Here is a 22,282-nt window from a genome sequence, read left to right on the forward strand (position 1 = left end):
GGGGTGGAGCCTCCCTCAACACCGCCTGAAAGAGGCACTGAGGCACGCTGACTGACTGACACACCGAGTGATCTACTGATCCGGCTGAAATAGTCCCTGCCACACTGACTGAAGAACACCTCAAGTGATATAATGCCTGACACCAGGACTCGGATAATACCCAACACACTGAATGTCTGACACGTCAATTGAAGTAATCCCTGAATCTCTTGACTGCCTCTCTGACTGAAGCAATCCCTGAAACACTGATGTACTGACCTGTGACTGATATAATCCCTGAATCTCTTGACTGCCTCCCTGACTGAAGCAATCCCTGAAACACTGATGTACTGACTGTGTGAGTGATATAATCCCTGAATCTCTTGACTGCCTCTCTAACTGAAGCAATCCCTGAAACACCGATTTACTGGCTGACTGCCTGACTGATATAAACCCTGATGCACTGACTGGGTGATACCCAACCAAAATAATTCCTGACACACTGACTGACAACACGTTGACCCAAATAATCCTTGAATCCTTTAGCGACTTGAAACCTTAACTGCAGTAATGCCTAACACACTTTTTTACTGGCTGAAACCCAGACTGAAATAATCCTTGATTTGCTGACTGACACCTCGACTGCAATAATGCCTGACACACTGACTTACTGACCGACACCTGGACTGCAGTAATGCCTGACACACTGACTTACTGACCGACACCTGGACTGCAGTAATGCCTGACACACTGACTTACTGACCGACACCTGGACTGCAGTAATGCCTGACACACTGACTTACTGACCGACACCTGGACTGCAGTAATGCCTGACACACTGACTTACTGACCGACACCTGGACTGCAGTAATGCCTGACACACTGACTTACTGACTGACACCTGGACTGCAGTAATGCCTGACACACTGACTTACTGACCGACACCTGGACTGCAGTAATGCCTGACACACTGACTTACTGACACACAACCACAACTGCAATAATGCCCGAGATGCTGACTGACTGAAACTAAGACTGCAGTAATGCCTGGCACACTGACTTACTGACATCCCGAATGAAGTATTTCTGACACGCTGACAGTTTCAGTGATGAGGCACTGCCTGACTGTACTGATGTCACGTCCTAGAAATGTTCCTTCGCTGACTGACTGCTTTAACTAACCCACTCTTAATTAAACAGCAGAAAAAGATATGCATGCATGCTGAACACATCTAACCATCTAGAAAATGCCTCCAAACAAACAGTCAGACCCCGACTTTTATCCCTAGCATAAACACACCCGGCACAAACTTCAAGTCACCCACACTTCCTCTCCCAACAGCCAGAACAGCCACAGCCCCTGTGGAGCCATCATGCCCAAAAGCAGCCCCCTCTTGCCCTGAATTCACCCGGCTGTGAAGGACGAGCTCCGGACGGGCCACTCACGGCTCACCCTGCCCCCGTGAGCCGGCCGACGTGTCCATGGGGTCCCCGCTGGCCTGCCTCCGGCTTCCCCGCGGTCGGAGAGAGAGGAGGAGGCCGGGGATCTGCGCGTCCTCGGTGGCGCAGGGCGGGTGGGTGTCGGGGGTAGAGGGGGTAAGGGGTGAGGAGGGGGTCGGGGTGGGGGGGCGGTAATAACACGTCCTGCGAGGGTAGCTGTTGCCCCCCCCTCCAAAAAAATATCTGGGGTCGTCTCCCAAAGGTCGGATCGCGTTTCCTGCCGTCCCGGGACACTCCGGAGGATTATTTCCTGGAAGGCTGAGCTCTCGGCATCTCGGTTTCCACCTCCCTCTGCCTCGCCTTCTCTCTCTGTCCTGTGAGAAAAGCACTGGATATCCCTGCCCGGGACTCTCTCTCTCTCTCTCTCTCCTCCTCTGCCCACCTCCCCCTCCTTTGCTCCCTCCCTCCCACTGACAGCGCACTCTCATCCCATCTCTTCTGTTTCCTGTTTCACCCACACGGCCCCTCTCGCTCTCTCTAACCTCAAGTCACTCTGACCCTTAGACAAACATCTTCCCGGGCCCACAGAGAGGAGATTAAACTCCCTGGGACACTCCCTCCCTCTGCCTGTCCCTCCCTCCTTGGGTAATGGCATTAGCAGGGCTGGAAAGCCAGAGCTCAATGCCCCGCGATCGAGAAGCACAGGAGAAGTTAGACAGCACCCTCTCAGCCTGGATCTCAGATCAGATCAGATCAGATCGCCGGGGCACAGCAGTTTCAGCTGTCCCAGATTTGAACCAGCTGCAGATGCTTCAGAAAAAGTATAAACTCCACATACTTCACACCTGTAGCCTGTTGTTGAGTTAGTTTGCTCACACCGGAATCTGTTTGGAATTAAGATCGGCGCATTTGCTTTCCGGCTTCATCGGGCTGCACTTTGCACAGTCTGCGGCTGGTAAAACCTGGAGTGGATCAAACTGCTGTGCAAGAGGAATCTTCATTCGTTTCAGGAAGCTGTGCAGATCAGGCTTGACCAAGTGGCACAGTTCAGTCTACAGGAGCTGTAGGCAGCTCACCTTAATGTCATGTACGGACGGTCGGTTAATTGTAGAGATGTTGTACGGATGTGGCTTACTACAGATGCGTGGAATCAGACAAATGTAATGACTGTACTGGGGCCACAAGTTCATCCAAAATGCTCAATTGCTAGACTGCTGTAGTGAAAAAGACTCAAACTCCGAACTCCGATTATCATCCAATGCAGAACGCTGACTAGGGACACCTTCCAGATATTTATATGGAGTCTGCATCTTTGTGTGATGGGATGATTTGCCCACAAAAAGTTGATTCTTCCTACAAATGCCATAGAAATGCCTACAACATGGTTCTGGTGATAAACCATGCATGTTTATAATAAATACAGGTAAATAAATATATATAAAAAGGTATTGTTTAATACTTAATACAAGAGTTTAGCTTGGTAGTCCTAAAAGCCCAGCAGTGTAATAATGACAGCGGGGAGGACAGTCACTGACACATGGTGAACGTTTCCAGAAGACAGGAAAGACAGAGCTGAGCAGGGTCAGAGACCGCAGTGAGCCCAGGATTTCACACACCTGCAGTGTAGACAGCCCCCTTCCTGTCCAGCACAGCCCTAGGGACACTACGGGTCCCCCTGTCCTCTAGACTTCAGCTCTTTGCAAAGCATCTTTACAGCATTTTGACTCAACGCTGACACCTGCTGACCACAGAGTACCAACACATAGTCTCCAGGGTGCCTGATTAAAACGCAGTGTCATCTTAACTGACTGACTTCTTCACTCCTCTCCGGACAGACCCTGCATTATTGATGAGTGAGGGGCGGGAAGCGAGGGGGGGGGGCTTTTAGGAAGAGCAAAGAGCTTAACTAACTGCCAGAGGAGAGAGCAATCATGGCACTGGTTTTGCAGTGATGCTCACACAGCAGAAAACTACACCCATCCTGGGGGCAAGAAAACACGCACACACTCATCTCTTCTAACGTGCACACATTCTCACACACACACACCAGTCAGCTTAGGTTCCTGTTAACCCTTTAGCTGACCTTCATTACAACAAATACCTGCAGGTGGAAATAAAAGCACAGAGTTTAGTGGATGACACTATAGCCCGTTTCACCTTCACTCGCAGGTCCCAGCAGGTCTCCTCCTTCTCCTTCTCCTGCCCTTTCCCTCCATCCATTCCCCTTCAATAACCACTCAGTCTGATACAGGAGCAGGGAGATGGAGCCTCACCCAGCACAGACCAGGTACCAGTCCATCACGGGGAACAGAAAGGGTGATTTAGACAAACGGATGAAGTCTGACAGCATGTCTCTGGACTGTTGGAGGAAACCGGAGCACCTGCATGACATGTGGCCAGAGACAGAACGTGCACACTCCCCACAGACAGAACTGTACTGAGTCCCCTAGAGCTGAGGCAGCAAAGCTAACCACCATGCTGGCCCAGTGCTTCTGCATCCCCTGCTTTGTTACAGACTTCAAACCCCTTTCCCGTCCGGATCGAGCCCCAGATATCCAGCTGTCACCAAACTCAGATGAAGGTGACTCTGTCTCCACCCTCCATCAGATGGGGATAGGATATTTCAAAATCATGTGGGACGCACACCGAGTCCTGTTCCAGCTGTGCTTAGTGTACTTACTATCAAGTGTGTCCCAGTATTCAGTGAAGGCTCCTAATATTCTGTCAGTTGGCACCAGTGCTTCTCGTTATGCAGTCCAGATCCGAATCCCATTCCCTAATTTTAATCCCGGCCCACATTCCTAAACCTAATTCAAAAGGATCTGTCCGTTCACTCATTCCCGTTCAAGCGCGGGTGCTTCCAGGGTCGGCATGCTGATCTTCTGTTGATGTCTTTTGAGGGGAAAGGGGCAGGCAAGGGTCTCACACACAACTCGGCTTTGCTTAGAGGACAACAGAGACAAGAAATCTAGTGGAAATCTAGTTTTCCCTGGCGAGAGCAGAGGAAAGCCAGCGAAGGAGGGAGAGAGGGCGAGCCCAGCGCACTCTGCCACTCAGAGCGCTTTAATATTTTACATGCTCAAGGTGGATCGATAGCTTGTTTATTGCTCAGCGCTTATAAAATGACAGGGAGAGGCTTTTCAAAAAGTCAATCTGCAAGACAGAAGCAAGAGAGCCATGCCACCCCCTCCCCTCCACTCGAACAGTCAGCTGTTCACCTTGCTTTCCCAGAACGTCCATTAACAAAGAAACTGGCCCACCCTAAACGGTCTAGTCTCTGCAACCCTACCACTCTCTCCTTATCTCACCAGAAACCTTAACCCTTACCTGAAGCGAAGTCTAAACCTCAGCTGCAACTCAAACGCAGTCTCGTACACCTTGCTGGAGAAAGGGTTCTGCTCCCCCTTGAAAGACAGTCGGGAGTCTGTCTCGGAAGGTAAAAGAAGTATTTATTTAATGCGCGTGGGAGTGAAACAGGCAGAGAAATACGCGCCTCTCCGGGCATCCGCTTCTCTCAACACTGTTAGCTCAGGATAAACAGGGAGAGTACGAGCAATGAACACAAATGGACATTAAGAGGAAGCGCATTATGAACAGAGGACAGGAAAGCACTTACGCAAAGTGTGGCAGGTGCCTGGGACAAGCCACTCACAGCAGCAACACTGCAAGCGCACACTCACACTGCCAGCCACTAGGGGGCGCTACTGCAGTTGTGTCCTGGCTGACCACACACACGTGCTGGCAATGGCAGCACTCGGCCAATTGTGCACCTCTGTTGGAAGAATCAACAGAAGCAGAACCTCCAGACCACAGGCCCTGTTACTCAACAGCCCCACTAACTATGATAAGCAAGTTGGAGATCACGCTGTCAGCCAGCCAGCACTGCTTTCATTTAGGTGGCTCTGGATCTCTGAGCACATGAAACCTCACAATGACAACACTTTGAAGTGCAAGAGAAGCTCCCTTTTCTCTTCCGTTACTGAACTCTGCAGCAGTCTGCCCTAAGCTGCTTCCAGCCCCAACGGCACTAGCCCCAAACACATCCCTAATTATCCATGCGTTATCTAACCCCTCATCAACAATCCAATAATGAGCCATTTGACACACAGTGAAAATGTTACAAGAGACCTTTGGCGGCCTCTAGTGGCAGGTCAATGGTCATTACAGTCCCTCCACAGCCTGGCCTGCGGCACTTGTGTAGTGCCAACATGGTTAAACGATGACACTCTTAGTGGTACTCTGCACACTTTTGCACGAAGCAGCGAAACAGAAAAACCAGAAGAACAAACGTGTTTGCTAGCAAACAGGTACTACTTTTAAATTGTTGTATTTTAATGCAACATCTAATCATAGTAAAAATAAACCTCTTATGGCTGACCTTAGGGAACTGAACAACGCATGGGTCGCCACTGAACTGCCTTGGATAAAAGAGGCCATTATCGGGTGACGCAGGAGAAATTCAAACAGCCAGAAAGACCATCCTCATTAGCTCATTCACCTCCTCACTTCTTCAGTGCCCATGCTGACAGTGTGCGTGACATGATCGCCATGATCGTGGTGTTTTTTTGTGCTGTGTGCATGGGGTGTGTAGTGTGTGATGTGTGTGTGTGAGGTGAGTGTTTGTGTGGGGTGTATGTATGGAGTATGTCTGTGTGTGTGGGGTGTGTAGTGTGTGTGGTGTCTATGTGAGCTGTGTGTGGTGTGTGTCTGTGTGTGTGGGGTATGGTGTGTGTGGTGTGTGTATGTAGCATGTGTGCTGCGTGTGTGGGGTGTGTAGTGTAAGTGGTGTGTTTTCTGTGTGTGGGGTATGTGGTGTTTTTGGTGTGTGTAGTGTGTGTACAGTCTGTTTGTGGTGTGGGTGGTATGTGTGTGCTGTGTGTGTGGTGTATGTAGTGTGTGTAGAATTGTTGGCATGTGTAGGGTGTATGTGTGGTGTGTAGTGCGTGGGGTGTGTGTAGAGTGTGGGGTGTGTAGTGTGTGTAGAGTTTATCTGTGGTGTGTGTATGTAGTAGGGTGTGATGTGTAGTGTGTAGTGTGTGTAGAGTCTGTCTGTGCTGTGTGTGTAGTAGTGTGTAGTGTGTGTGGGGTGTGTAGTGTGTGTAGAGTCTGTCTGTGGTGTGTATGTGTAGTAGTGTGTAGTGTGTGTGGGGTGTGTAGTGTGTGTAGAGTCTGTCTGTGGTGTGTGTGTCGTAGTGTGTAGTGTGTGTTGAGTCTGTCTGTGGTGTGTGTGTAGTAGTGTGTAGTGTGTGGGGTGTAGTGTATGTAGAGCCTGTCTCTAGTGTGTGCAGTGTGTAGCGTGTAGTGTGTGTGGGGTGTGTAGAGTCTGTCTGTGGTGTGTGTATGTAGTAGTGTGTAGTGTGTAGTGTGTGTGGGGTGTGTAGTGTGTGTAGAGTCTGTGGTGTGTGTGTAGTGTGTGCAGAGTCTGTTTGTGGTGTGTGTGTAGCAGTGTGGTGTGTGTAGTGTGTAGTGTGTGTGAGGTGTGTAGTGTGTGTAGAGTCTGTCTGTGGTGTGTAGTGTGTAGTGTGTGTGAGGTGTGTAGTGTGTGTAGAATCTGTCTGTGGTGTGTAGTGTGTAGTGTGTGTGTAGAGTCTGTCTGTGCTGTGTGTATGTAGTAGTGTGTAGTGTGTGTGGGGTGTGCAGTGTGTGTAGAGTCTGTGCTGTGTGTGCTGTGTGTGTGTAGTGTGTGTAGAGTCTGTGGTGTGTGTGTGTGGGGGGAGTGTGTAGTGTGTGTAGAGTCTGTCTGTGGTGTGTGTGTAGTAGTGTGTAGTGTGTGTAGAGTCTGTCTGTGGTGTGTGTGTGTGTGTAGTAGTGTGTAGTGTGTAGTGTGTGTGGGGTGTGTAGTTTGTGTAGTCTGTGGTGTGTGTGTGGGGGGGGGGTGTAGAGTCTGTCTGTGTGTGTGGGGGGAGTGTGTAGTGTGTGTAGAGTATGTCTGTGGTGTGTGTGTGTAGTAGTGTGTAGTGTGTGTAGAGTCTGTCTGTGGTGTGTGTGTAGTACTGTGTAGTGTGTAGTGTGTGTAGAGTCTGTCTGTGGTGTGTGTGTGTAGTAGTGTGTAGTGTGTGTGGGGTGTGTAGTGTGTAGTGTGTAGTGTGTAGTGTGTGTAGAGTCTGTCTGTGGGGTGTGTGTGTGTAGTAGTGTGTAGTGTGTGTAGAGTCTGTCTGTGGCCTTACAGAGCGCAGGGCTGGCGCAGCTGTGATAAGTGCTGAGCCAGCAGTTATTAATGCACTGTGTTAAAGAGATGGGAGAGGTGCAGGGGGGCAGCGATCGATGGGAATGTATTCCGCTGTGCTGTTTATCTTGCTGAATGGCTGCTGGCAGTAATGGGCGCCAGAGGGTGGCATTGGGTTGGGCAGATGCCAGGGAGGCACTTACCTGTGCACACTGGGGAGAGAGGAGCTTTTACTGGGCACACTGGACAGAGAAGAGACTTTACTGAGCAGAAAGTTTTTACTGGGTGAAGGTCATGTGAGGTCAGATCCCTCTCTTGTGCAGAACCCTCTCTGAGAACAGATTCTTCTTGTGCAGAGCCCTCTGAAGGCTGATCACTCTCTTGTGCAGAGCCCTCTGAAGGCAGTTCACGCTCTTGTGCAGAGCCCTCTGAAGGCTGACCACTCGCTTGTGCAGAGCCCTCTGAAGGCAGTTCACTCTCTTGTGCAGAGCCCTCTGAAGGCTGATCACTCTCTTGTGCAGAGCCCTCTGAAGGCAGTTCACTCTCTTGTGCAGAGCCCTCTGAAGGCTGATCACTCTCTTGTGCAGAGTCCTCTGAAGGCTGATCACTCTTGTGGAGAGCCCTCTGAGGGCAGTTCACGCTCTTGTGCAGAGCCCTCTGAAGGCTGATCACTCTCTTGTGCAGAGCCCTCTGAAGGCTGACCACTCGCTTGTGCAGAGCCCTCTGAAGGCTGACCACTCGCTTGTGCAGAGCCCTCTGAAGGCTGATCACTCTTGTGGAGAGCCCTCTGAGGGCAGTTCACGCTCTTGTGCAGAGCCCTCTGAGGGCAGTTCACTCTCTTGTGCAGAGCCCTCTGAAGGCTGATCACTCTCTTGTGCAGAGCCCTCTGAGGGCAGTTCACTCTCTTGTGCAGAGCCCTCTGAAGGCTGATCACTCTCTTGTGCAGAGCCCTCTGAAGGCTGACCACTCTCTTGTGCAGAGCCCTCTGAAGGCTGATCACTCTCTTGTGCAGAGCCCTCTGAGGGCAGTTCACTCTCTTGTGCAGAGCCCTCTGAAGGCTGACAACTCGCTTGTGCAGAGCCCTCTGAAGGCAGTTCACTCTCTTGTGCAGAGCCCTCTGAGGGCAGTTCACTCTCTTGTGCAGAGCCCTCTGAAGGCTGACCACTCGCTTGTGCAGAGCCCTCTGAAGGCAGTTCACTCTCTTGTGCAGAGCCCTCTGAGGGCAGTTCACTCTCTTGTGCAGAGCCCTCTGAGGGCAGTTCACGCTCTTGTGCAGAGCCCTCTGAAGGCTGACCACTCGCTTGTGCAGAGCCCTCTGAAGGCAGTTCACTCTCTTGTGCAGAGCCCTCTGAAGGCTGATCACTCTCTTGTGCAGAGCCCTCTGAGGGCAGTTCACGCTCTTGTGCAGAGCCCTCTGAAGGCTGACCACTCGCTTGTGCAGAGCCCTCTGAAGGCAGTTCACTCTTTTGTGCAGAGCCCTCTGAAGGCTGATCACTCTTGTGGAGAGCCCTCTGAGGGCAGTTCACTCTCTTGTGCAGAGCCCTCTGAAGGCTGACCACTCTCTTGTGCAGAGCCCTCTGAAGGCTGATCACTCTCTTGTGCAGAGCCCTCTGAGGGCAGTTCACTCTCTTGTGCAGAGCCCTCTGAAGGCTGATCACTCTCTTGTGAGGTCAGATTCCGCTGTTGCCTGTAGAGCAATGCACCGTGGTCAAGGGAAGTGGTTGAGATTCTATCGAGGGAACGGAAATTCAAGCTGCTCCAGATCAGCCAAAGACAGGCAGAGACAAGGAGAAAACTTTGTTGTTAATTTTTATTTTGAGAAACGTCTCAAAGGCCATTTTCACATACTGTAGCATCGGCAGTCTCGTAGAGGTGATGTAAACATTTGCTGGTTAATTTTTTTTTATTTTCTCCTTGAGGCCAATCAAGAGGCAGAGCTGTTATCCTCTTTCTTCTCAATGTCCTGTTGCGTTTTGAGTTTTACATGCACACAGTTTGTCTTTTGCTTAGCACTGTAGCTGTGAGTCACCTGTTGCAGCTGCAGGGAATTGCTTTGGCCACAGCAATACAGGCCTGTGATTTGGGTTGAAAGAAGGATGGAGAGAGGCAGAGAGAGATGCAGAGACAGAGAGTAGAGACAGAGGAAAGGAGCATACAGACAGCTAATAACCACACTCCTTCATCAGATGACAGGATGTGCAAGTGAGTGATGGCTTTCAGGTGAAGAGGAGAGGAGGACGGCGTCATTAAAACACTAACATGCTTTTAACTGCCGACACAATAACCAACTGGGAAACCGCAAAATACAGGATATCACAGTCAGCCTTAACATTCCGTCAATACACCTGCAACACAACAAACACAAAACCTAGCAGACACCAACGCATCAGACCCTCTCACCCAGAGGGTCTGTCAGTAATGAATTCCATGAACTGCCGCTTCCCAGCAGAGGTGCCCTCCAGTGGTCATGGTGTGAACTACGCCCTCTTTCTGTCCCTCAGCTGATCACTCTCGCTCCCCCTGCCCTCTCACGAATCTTTGCCAGATCTCCCCTTCTCCGCCTCTGTCGGAGAAACAGTTTACTTCAAATTCAAAGAACTTGAGTCCGTCACAGTGTTGCCAATGCAGTAACACTGGCATTCAGGCATTCAGGATAATTACATTATCGGGCAGAGCGGTGGCTCTGTGGCTAAGGATCTGCGCCTGTGGCTGGAAGGCGGCCGGTTTGTATCCCGCGGCCGGCAGAGGAATCCTACTGTTGCAAGGCCCTGAACCCCGACTGCTCCAGGGGCGCCGTATAAATGGCTGATGCTGCACTCTGACCCCAAGCTTCTCTCCCTGTCTGTGTGTCTCCTGGAGAGCAAGCTGGGGTATATGAAAAGACAAATTCCTAACGCAAGAAATTGTGTATGGCCAATAAAGTGATCTGATCTTACATATTATTATTATTATTATTATATTATTATTGAGAGGCTTCCTCTCTGTTCTCTGATCTCTGTACCAGAGATCACATGCTGGGCTGCAGCTCTATGGAGTCTCCTCCTCCCCTCTCAGTGTTTCCGACTCTCTCCCATGCTCCGGGGGCTGTGAGCAGACTCTTCCCTCCTCTCTCCTCCCCTCCAGCCCCCTCCAGGCCCCGCACTCCAGACTCCGTGCCCCTGGCGAGGAACGCAGCCGGCCCAGGCTGTGATGTTCGAGGGATAAAAAGCTCAGAGCCTTTTAAAAACCGCCCGGCTCCCACTCCCTCTCTCCCAGCGGCCCAAGCAGAGACTTTTCCCCAAAGTCAGCAGAAAGCTGAGAAATAAATCAACCCACAAGCAGGCTGACACTCCTCGGGGAGGCTCGGCCCAGACAATTAGCTGGGCTCTTAACGATTAATGGAGCGAAGCGCTTTGTCTATATCGGGGGGATACTGGGCGGCACTGGCTGCAGGCCAGTCAATCCTGCTGGAAAAAAGCCCCTGTCATCACCTCTGGAAAGAAATGCAGTCTGGCTCACCTGTAACTTCAGATTAACACAGCCCTTCCACCTACAGGAACCTGTCCTCTGGCCATACCACAAGAGTCAACAGCTGGGCGAGCTTCCCAGCACCGGGTCCACCTGCTGCAGAGCGTGCGATCGCCCTGGAGAGACCCAGCGAGAGTAACGCACAGAAACCCAGCGCAGCTCTCCGGGCTAGCTCTGCCCCGGTGTAGCAGTTCACATGAACACTCTCGCCAGCAGGTCTGCGGAGCAGGCGAGACAAACTCACTCTAGTTCAGCCACAACCATTTTACATGCATTACTTGAAGATCTGCAGGGTGCCGAATGGAAAGACCAGCTTACACAAATTACTGTGGGAGTGTGGGATAAGCTGCCCAGCCATGTCACTGAAGTCTATATCCTGGCTTCCTTCAAGAAGATTCTCAATGAGATCAATCAATGAGATTCTCAGATTAATTAGCTCCTAATTACCGAATGGGCAAGATGGGTCAAACGGCTTCCTCTCGTTTGTAACCTCTTGAATGTTCCGATTTTCCTATCTATTTTACTTCTCATTGATTCGAAAAAGAGGCCTTAACCTTTGTTGTATTGACCTTTGAACTTTGACCTTTATTAAAAAGTGCTGCATACTGTACAATCGTTCATAACCTTGTCTGCAACTCCAAGTGCGCCCTCCAGAGATCTGATGAACAGAATAACGCGAAGAACCTCAGCCCAGCTCACCCATAACACGCTCTCTTCACACAGAGCACTGTAAAGAAACTCACTGGAGCTCAGCACTGGTGTCACACGTTTCCATCTCACAAAGCTCACGACCATGACGGTCCAGAGGGCCGGTGTGACCTCGAGCACGTGACACCGGTTCTGAACAGTCCGACGGCCAACCCGTCTCGAACCAGCGCGGTCGCTCTGTACCCAAACCCCAGTTTGGTCATGTCTCGGGCCTATCGACTCCCGGGCAGTGCGGCTGTCTTCATGCTGCATGGAGATCCGGCGGCGCGGCTCTGAGCGTCTCTCGAGAGACGAGACCTGGGTTTCTAACAGTATCCCCCCTGCCCTCGCCCGCTGACTGCAGAGTGCTGGGGCCGAGCAGCCCCTGCTCTGCTGGTGTGTGAAAAGATGCTGTCTGAGGGCCCGTGCAGACTGAGGCTGCAGAACAGCTGAAGAAACTGAGAGGTAAGGCATGAGATACAAACGGCTTGTTTAGACGGGGGTGAGGTAAGAATCGTAACACATTTCCCCGACCTGAAGGTGAGGGAGGAGGGTGAAAAAGAGGAGGAAGAGGAAGAGAAGAGGAGTAAGGAGGGAGGGGAAAGGAGGAGATGGAGGAAAAGATCTGGAGAGGGGACAGAGAGGAAGAGGAAGAGTGAGGGAGCGAAGAGGAAGGGGGAAGAAGGGAGGGGCGTGTCCTTACCTGAGCGGTGGTATTTGGTGGAGTTGATTGGCCGCGACTCAGAGAGGAAGCGGCGCCCCCTGCGGGAGAAACGGCGCCGTGTCTCCAGGGACAACACCGCGACCACGCCCCCCATGCCCCGCTTCGCGGCCGACGGCAGCCCGAGGGTGAAAACAACAGCCCCCAGAACCAGAACCGAAGAGCGATCGGCCCTCGCGGAACAAGTCCAGGTTTTATAACAGGCTGATCCTTTCTTCGCTCGTTTGCCGAAAAACGAGGGAGTCTGACGCAGACCAGCTTTCCAACCTTGCAGGAAAAAAAAGGTACAACGGACAGAGGCCTGTGCGTGCGCTGAAACCCGCTGACAGTCTGCGTCTCGGGTGTGTTTCCTGGGCTGAGAGCCGGGGGTGGTGCTCGACTCAGGCGACTCCTGCACTGGACTGAGGGGCAGTGTAGAGCGCAGGGATATGAGAGCCCCTTTCACAGCTGGGGCTCCCCGGCCTGCGACACACTGAGACGTGTGTGTGTGTGTGTGTGTGTGTGTGCGTGTGTGAGGTAGTTCTAGGGCAGGCCAGGCTGTTTGAAGACCCCATGTGGTCGTGGTGACTCAGAGCAGACAGGGGGAGGCTGCGACAGGGAGAACAATATATATAGCAAGAGAAAGGGAGGCCGACAGCTCGGAAAGGACACCTCAGGGCTGGTTGAAAGGGGGTGAAAGATCAAAGTCTTCGCGGCAAAGAGCGTGACCTTTCCAAAACCTCTAACACAAGAAACTCCTACTTCACTGCCTATACTTGAACTCCTCTTTTCCATCATATCTCTCTGAGTTACCTTCCCTGTCTCTCTCTACTGTGCTTTTACTACAGTCCCCTACTGTAAAAGTGCTGTCCTATTGTACTTTTACTACAGTCCCCACTGTTCTACTGTACTTTTACTACAGTCTCTACTGTAACAGCACTGTCCTACTGCACTTTTACTACAGTCCCCACTGTAACAGCACTGTCCTACTGTACTTTTACTACAGTCCCCACTGTAACAGGACTGTCCTACTGTACTTTTACTACAGTCCCCACTGTAACAGCACTGTCCTACTGCACTTTTACTACAGTCTCCCACTGTAACAGGACTGTCCTACTGTACTTTTACTACAGTCCCCACTGTAACAGCACTGTCCTACTGCACTTTTACTACAGTCCCCACTGTAACAGGACTGTCCTACTGTACTTTTACTACAGTCCCCACTGTAACAGCACTGTCCTACTGCACTTTTACTACAGTCCCCACTGTAACAGGACTGTCCTACTGTACTTTTACTACAGTCCCCACTGTAACAGGACTGTCCTACTGCACTTTTACTACAGTCCGCACTGTAACAGCACTGTCCTACTGCACTTTTACTACAGTCCCTACTGTAACAGGACTGTCCTACTGTACTTTTACTACAGTCCCTACTGTAACAGGAATGTCCTACTGCACTTTTACTACAGTCCCCTACTGTAACAGCACTGTCCTACTGCACTTTTACTACAGTCCCTACTGTAACAGGTTCCATGTACTATGGTCACTTCATGAACAAAGACGACAGTCACATTGACGTGACAAAACATGCACCACTGCCAAAAGCAAGCTTAGCACCTTGAAGCACTGTCTCGATAGATCTTTGAAACTAGGCATGACCTAACAGTACTGAGATGGGAGTCCTCCAAGAAAAATAAGGTTGCTGCTGTAAAACAGTGTTGGTGGACCAGTAGGTGGCACTGTTTCCTTCAGGACAAATGCCCCATGTTGGTTACAAGGGACACTGTGCTGTAGGAAGTGGTGTCCTTTGGATAAAATTATAAACCGAGACACTGGTTCTGCTCTGGGCTGCGTAAATACAACCATTTTCGAACCACTTCTTGCAATTCAGGGCCGCTGGTGAGCCAGAGCCTATCCCAGCGAGCAGCGTACGCAAGGCATGACACACCCTGGACAGGACACCAGGGACACATGCCGTGTCCAGAAAGTCGCATTGAGCCCTGAGCTCTTCCTCCAGGACCGCACTTTTGTGACGTGGCACAGAGGTGGGATTAAGGTGTGCAAGCATTTGACGTTTCAATGTAATAAAAAAGGTGCCGGGACACGGGACACCCTCAGCACAGCACGGTACTGTAACAGTGCTAATCCTGGGGCCACTGTGTCCATTTCCCCCGAACTCCCCTGCTGCAGCCATTGCTCAGCGCTGCACTTGATCTGCTGTGCAGTGGAGCTCTAGGACGACCGGAGTCACCCAGGTGGGGCTGCACTGCAGGGGGGGGTGGGATGGATCTCCTGAAGCTCTTTGGTCTGAAATTTGTACTTATTAATTAAATTTGTACAAATTATTGTCTTACAGGAGTTGTTCCCTGTAGGACCTTGGTCTCATGTCTTTCTAACTATGCCGTCTGTTCTCACAGTGCAGTCAGTTACCCGAGTCTGTCACCTCACTCCGGAAACACAGTGCGCATGGGGTATTGTGTGGCTTTGGTAAGGAAAGGAAAGATCCTTCCCCCGTCTCTTACCTGCAGTGAGGACAACACGAGAGTATAACAGCCCTGACCCAAACTGTAATCCCACCCTTACACACAGAGAGCTGTGACACACCCTCCCACTAGCAGGGCTGTCCCCACGGCCACAAACTGGGGTCAGCCTTTTCAGGTCACAAGCAGCACAAAGCAACAGGAACCACAAAACCCAACCACCACCAGAGACAGGCACACCCTTTTAATACCAAGCAAAAGCCCAAATACACCTATGAAAGTATCGACCCTTAACCAAAAACACATTTGACAATAAACCTCATTTGTGACCCTTCACATACAGTAGATTAAAGGCGGTACAGCGACCTCTAGTGGCATGTCAGCTGTCACTGCAGCCCTTCTGAAACTGGCCTGTCACACTGACCGTGCGAGAACTAGACATATAACATAACTCACTTTATTAACCCTATACAATTTCTTGCATTAGGAATTTGTCTTTTCTCATACCCCAGCTTGCTCTCCATGAGACACACAGACAGCTTGGGGTCAGAGCGCAGGGTCAGCTCTTGTACAGCGCCCCTGGAGCAGTTGGGGTTTAGGGCCTTGCTTGGGGGATCTGCGGGATTTGAACTGGCAACCTTACAGCCACAGGCACAGATCCGCCCCATCATAAAACAATATGAGATTCTTTGGGATAAAAAGGGGCAATAGAAATGGAAAGAACGGTTTGTATTGTTGGAGCAGAGTATTTCCTAACCGCTTAATCCAATTAATGGTCACAGGGAAGCCAGAGTCTATCTTGGTGAGCGACGGGCGCAAGGCAGGGTACACCCTGGCCTGCCAGTCCATCACAGGATAGACAGACACATATACACTCACACCAGGGCCAATATACTCAGAAGCCAGTTAAACCATTAACAATGTTACCAAATTAGCAATTGCCAGCAGCTATATCCCCCTGCAATTTACCAGTGAAGCTCAGCAGGTGTGAGCCTGGTCAGTACCTGGATGGGAGACTCCTGGGAAAGCTAAGGCTGCTGCTGGAGGAGGTGTTAGTGGGACCAGTAGAGTGTGCTCACCCTGTGGTCTGTTTGCTACATTATATTGGACCCAATGAGGACACTATTCTGTAAAAAAGGCACCGTCCTTCAGATGAGACTTAAAACTGAGGTCCTGACTCTCTGTGGTCATTAAAAATCCCAGGGTGTTTCTTGTAAAGAGTAGGGGTGTAATCCTGGTATCCTGGCCAAATTTCCCCCTGGCCTTTACCAATCATGGCCTCCTAATAATCCCCATCTCTGAACTGGCTTCATCACTGTTCTCCTCCCCACTGAGAGCTGGTGTGTGGTGACTGAACTAAGGCATTTTGGCTGCTTTTGCATCATCCAGGTGGTGCTACACACTGGTGGCAGTGGAGGGCTGTCCCCATTACTTGTAAAGCACTCTGAGTGCATTGTACAGAAAAGCAGAAAAGAAGTGTAAGCAATTATTAACTTACCGGGGGAGAACATACAAACTCCACACACACAGGTCCACAGGAATCGAAGCCAGGGCCCCAGCGCTGTGAGGCTGCAATGCTAACCACAGCGCCACCCGTGCACTACAAGTCTTTAACGCTATAGTGCGGTAAATATCGCCCTCTTGTGGTAACTATAAGAACTGCACAACATTTCGTTTTCCTTGTTAACACGAGATCTCCAGACAAACGACAGGCTCTGCTGCAGTTTGACCCTTCAGGTTTGTAAGCGCTTTTAGTCAGAGGCTAAAGCATTTATACATTTCACTTAGATTCATCATTTTAATATAATATATATTATATTTTAACATAATAATCTTTAATTGTAGTTATACATGTATAATTATATATATATGTTTCTACATTATATATACATTATTCATTATATGGTCATTAAATAAAGACTGATTATTTAATTAAGTAATTAAGAGGCGAGATGAAATGCTGTGGCACAGCTGTAGCATTACTGCCACACAGCCCTGGGACCCTGTGTCCAGTTCCTGGGGTGCTGTCTGTGTGGAGTTTGTATGTTCTCCCCAGTTTCCTCTCACAGTCCAAAGACAGTAGCTTCTGGAAAAATTAGCCCTGGTGTGTGTTGGTGTCTGGTGTCCTGTCCAGCGTGTATCCTGCCTTGTTTCTTTCGTTTGCTGCGATGGACCCTGCTCCCCCGCGACCCTGAATGGGATGAAGCCGTTAGAAAATAATGGATGAATAAAATGCACATCATCCAGATCCCAGGGAGATTCAGGATCTCCCCAGCAGGGGGAGCTGTTCCCTAATACAATATTCGCAGGGTGGCAGAAAAAGATTCCAGAAGAGAAACAGCACCACCACATCTCACGCAAAGGATTGATTGTTTTTGACTATTCTAAGGCATATTTACAAAAACATGACTGTTTTATTGTTTTTTTTTAATTTGAACTAATAACTTGTAAATCTGTGTTTTATTTGTCTCTGCTGACCCCCAACCTAATTTTTCTCCCTATTTCCCTATTCCTCTATCACAGACTCTTTACTCTAATCACAAGCCCACACTGCCTCTATCAGTCTCTCTGCTCTAATCACAAGCCCACACTGCCTCTATCAGTCTCTCTGCTCTAATCACAAGTCCACTCTGCCTCTATCAGTCTCTCTGCTCTAATCACAAGCCCACACTGCCTCTATCAGTCTCTCTGCTCTAATCACAAGCCCACACTGCCTCTATCAGTCTCTGCTCTAATCACAAGCCCACACTGCCTCTATCAGTCTCTCTGCTCTAATCACAAGTCCACACTACCTCTATCAGTCTCTCTGCTCTAATCACAAGCCCACACTGCCTCTATCAGTCTCTCTGCTCTAATCACAAGCCCACACTGCCTCTATCAGTCTCTCTGCTCTAATCACAAGCCCACACTGCCTCTATCAGTCTCTCTGCTCTAATCACAAGCCCACACTGCCTCTATCACAGTCTCTCTGCTCTAATCACAAGTCCACTCTGCCTCTATCAGTCTCTCTGCTCCAATCCCAAGCCCACACTGCCTCTATCACAGTCTCTCTGCTCTAATCACAAGTCCACTCTGCCTCTATCAGTCTCTGCTCTAATCACAAGTCCACTCTGCCTCTATCAGTCTCTCTGTTCTCCCTCTGTCACTCTGTATCTCTCTCTGGACTGCTCTCTCTGTGTCACTCTGTATACCCCTCTCCCTCTCTGTCAGTTCTATAGAGCTGACCTGTTTGTTTTTTCTTCAATTTGCACAGCAGTCTCAGAGGTCATAGCCCTGTCAGACAGCCACCAATAAAATACAGCAGCCAGTTCCTTCTACAGAGGACAGACCAAGGGCACGAGGGAGGAAATTGAAATCCCCATTTTTTATGGCAGCCACTTGAATATAATGGGACAGGAATTCCACACTCTCAGAAGAGATTAACCAAGAGGACAAAGGAGGACAAACACTGTGGACTTACTAAATCACACCTCCCTGTACCCCATTCTCCATCTCTCTCACATGCTCACCCCCCATCTTCCTCTCCTTCCTCCACTCCCTTCTCTTTCTGTCTCCCTTCTCCCTCTCCTTTACTCTTCCCTCTGTCTCTCCATTCAATGACCCATCTGGACATGTCTTGCAATACGTCAGGTTTTCAGACTTAACAAAATGGCTGGGTAGCTTGTTCCCTACTCCCACAACCCTTTGTGTAAACACGTTTCACCTTTTCAGTGTTAAAAATACTCAGCCATGTTGTTGAAGTGTTACCCTGGGTTTTTAAAAATGAATTAACTAGATAAGATCTTTGTATCAATCTGCTTTTATAAAGTCTCATCTCTGCATCCCTCTCTCACTCCTCTCTCTGTCCCGCTCTCTCACTCCTCTCTGTCCCCCTCTCACTCCTCTCTCTGTACCCCTCTCTCACTCCCTTCCTCTCTGTCCCCCTCTCCCACTCCTCTCTCTGTCCCCCTCTCTCACTCCCTTCCTCTCTCTGTCCCCCTCTCTCACTCCTCTCTCTGAACCCCTCTCTCACTCCCTTCCTCTCTCTGTACCCCTCTCACTCCTCTCTCTGTACCCCTCTTACTCCCTTCCTCTCTCTGTCCCCCTCTCTCACTCCTCTCTGGCCCCCTCTCACTCCTGTCTCTGTCCCCCTCTCTCACTCCCTTCCTCTCTCTGTCCCCCTCTCTCACTCCTCTCTCTGTCCCCCTCTCTCACTCCCTTCCTCTCTTTGTCCCCCTCTCACTCCTCTCTCTGTCCCCCTCTCTCACTCCCTTCCTCTCTCTGTCCCCCTCTCTCACTCCTCTCTCTGTACCCCTCTCTCACTCCCTTCCTCTCTCTGTACCCCTCTCTCACTCCTCTCTCTGTCCCCCTCTCTCACTCCTCTCTCTGTACCCCTCTCTCACTCCTCTCTCTGAACCCCTCTCTCACTCCCTTCCTCTCTCTGTCCCCCTCTCTCACTCCCTTCCTCTCTCACTCCTCTCTCTGTACCCCTCTCTCACTCCTCTCTCTGTACCCCTCTCTCACTCCTCTCTCTGTACCTCTCCCTGTCAGAGTCAAGGTGTCTCTTAGACAAACAACAGGCTGCATCTCTGGTTTTCTTTTCCTTTATTCTGCATTTCTCTCTCGTGTTCTTTTCTCCTGAACACGCTGTTTTTTTGTCTCTGTCAACAAAAACGCTGCTCTGCTCCACTGATAAAGTGACAAGTCTCCTCTCTCTGTCTCTCTCTTGCTCTCTTTTTCTGGGTCCCTAGTTTGTTAATGTCTACAGTCTCATAGTCTCAATTGGCGGCCTTAAATAGCGTGGTGTGTTGATGGAGTGTGTGACACACAGGGCTGGAGTGCTTCTGTGTGTGTGTGGGGAAATCGTGCCACAGAGAGGCTGTAGATAGATCACTCTCTGCGACTCACTTTCCTTTTCCATTATTCTTATCTTCTAAGATCTTATGGACAAACGTTGTTGGTTTAGGGATCTTCAATAAAGGCTTGTCAAAAGGTCATTTTGTTTCTCACCTGTATTTATTAGTTGTTAGGGTAGAGATGACTAAGAGTCCCATCATTCTCTCTCTAACGTTACCTTGCCTTTTCCTCCAAGCACTCCTCCTCTTCCTCTCTAACTCTTCCATTCTCTCCCTCTGCAACGTTTTAATCACCAGTCAGGGGAGTGACCTCACACAGCCCAGCGAACCCCAAGAACACCCCACACAGCCCAGTGAAGCCCAAGAACACCTCACATTGCAGAGCGAAACACAGGTAGACTTCACACCTCACACAGCAGAGTGAACCACAAGGAGAGTTCACACTGCAGAGTAAACACCTCACATGGCACAGTGAACCCCAAGAACACCTCACACAGCCGAGTAAACCGCAAGAACACCTCACTGTAGAGTGAACCCCAAGGACACTTCACACAGCAGCGCGAACCCCAAAGACACCTCATGTTGCAGAGCGAACCCCAAGGACACCTCACACAGCAGCGCGAACCCCAAGGATACCTCACACAGCAGCGCAAACCCCAAGGACACCTCACAAAGCAGAGTGAACCCCCAGGACACCTCACCCAGCAGAGTGAACCCCCAGGACACCTCACACAGCAGAGTGAACCCCCAGGACACCTCACCCAGCAGAGTGAACCCCGAAGACACCCCACACAGCAGGGTGAACCCTGAGAAGACTTCACACCTCACACAGCAGGGTGAACCACTGAGGACAATTCACACAGCACACAGAAGAGTGAACCCCAGAGACACCTCACAAAGCAGAGTGAACCTCGAGGACAGCTCACACAGCAAGGTGAACCCTGAGAAGACTTCACACCTCCCTGGCATGGGACAGTAGGGGAATGCAAGGAAATGAAGAAGACTGGTACATGACTGTCCTTCCCCTTGTCACTGTAACTGCTGATGGAGTGCACAACGAGTAACGAGGCAATCCTGAGTCTGAATGCTGGAGAGGGAGGCAGTGTGGGCTAATGCTGAGGATAGAGATAAGTGTCTGTAATATGTCTGTAGATTTTATTTTACTTTAATTTTTTGTTTTGTTTGATGTTAATGTCATTATTCTTATTTGCTTTGGCAACACTGATTGTACCCATCGGCCATGCTAATAAAGCACCCTGAATTGAAAAATTGAATTGAATTGATAAGGAGAAGAGCAGAGATAGGAACAGGGACAGGGAGCAGGAGGGAGGCAGTGTGGGCTAATGCTGAGGAGAGAGATAAGGAGAAGAGCACAGATAGGAACAGGGACAGGGAGCAGGAGAGAGGCAGTGTGGGCTAATGCTGAGGAGAGAGATAAGGAGAAGAGCACAGATAGGAACAGGGACAGGGAGCAGGAGGGAGGCAGTGTGGGCTAATGCTGAGGAGAGAGATAAGGAGAAGAGCACAGATAGGAACAGGGACAGGGAGCAGGAGGGAGGCAGTGTGGGCTAATGCTGAGGAGAGAGATAAGGAGAAGAGCACAGATAGGAATAGGGACAGGGAGCAGGAGGGAGGCAGTGTGGGCTAATGCTGAGGAGAGAGATAAGGAGAAGAGCACAGATAGGAACAGGGACAGGGAGCAGGAGAGAGGCAGTGTGGGCTAATGCTGAGGAGAGAGATAAGGAGAAGAGCAGAGATAGGAACAGGGACAGGGAGCAGGAGGGAGGCAGTGTGGGCTAATGCTGAGGAGAGAGATAAGGAGAAGAGCAGAGATAGGAACGGGGACAGGGAGCAGGAGGGAGGCAGTGTGGGCCCGTGATCAGTGCTGAGGGATGAGTAGCAATTTAAAACAATTTCTGACTCATTCAAATGTCAGATGAATCAGTAACCTGTTCTTAAACTCCATCTGTTTAAATATGGCTTTTAATCACCTCTCAGCTAAACAGCTCTCTTTAAGTCACACATAACCCACTTTACAAATCTCTTAGCCTGAGGCTGAGCAAGGCAGACAACTCCATTATCCTAAACGAATTTGGATTCACTGCACTGCTTGTTCAATACTCATAATACAACACCCCTTATTTTTAAGAGTGATAATTATTCATCAACAGAGGCACTACAAACACCCAATATGTTTTTCCTAAGATGTGTTAAATCAAAACATTTGATTTATAAACATTTATAAACAATTTATTTTTTACTTATTTTTTCTTTCACTTTCTGGGACAATGAGATTCTTTCTAGACATGGAAGGTTGGAAATAAAATCCCTGTACAATCTTTCTCTGAGCATCACAGCATCGCTGTGGGAGTCTGGGGAAGAGGGTTATTATATTAGGAGAATTAAGTTTGCATAATGGATTCAGTCTCATTAGGGCCGGTGATCAGGACATGAAAGTCTGGTGTTAGCGGTGAGAAAGGAGGAAAGA

The 22,282-nt window shown here is 50.0% G+C and overlaps 1 protein-coding gene across 1 annotated transcript in view; it reads right to left on the reverse strand.

Annotated features, from left to right (window-relative positions):
- Positions 1-22,282, reverse strand: part of kcnip3a (Kv channel interacting protein 3a, calsenilin) — a 97,250-nt gene that overhangs the window by 40,940 nt on the left and 34,028 nt on the right. The gene's annotated exons all lie outside the window — the stretch shown is intronic.

The sequence above is a fragment of the Atractosteus spatula genome, chromosome 2, assembly GCF_055471065.1.
Source record: "Atractosteus spatula isolate fAtrSpa1 chromosome 2, fAtrSpa1.hap1, whole genome shotgun sequence".
In the NCBI taxonomy this organism is placed as follows: domain Eukaryota; kingdom Metazoa; phylum Chordata; class Actinopteri; order Semionotiformes; family Lepisosteidae; genus Atractosteus; species Atractosteus spatula.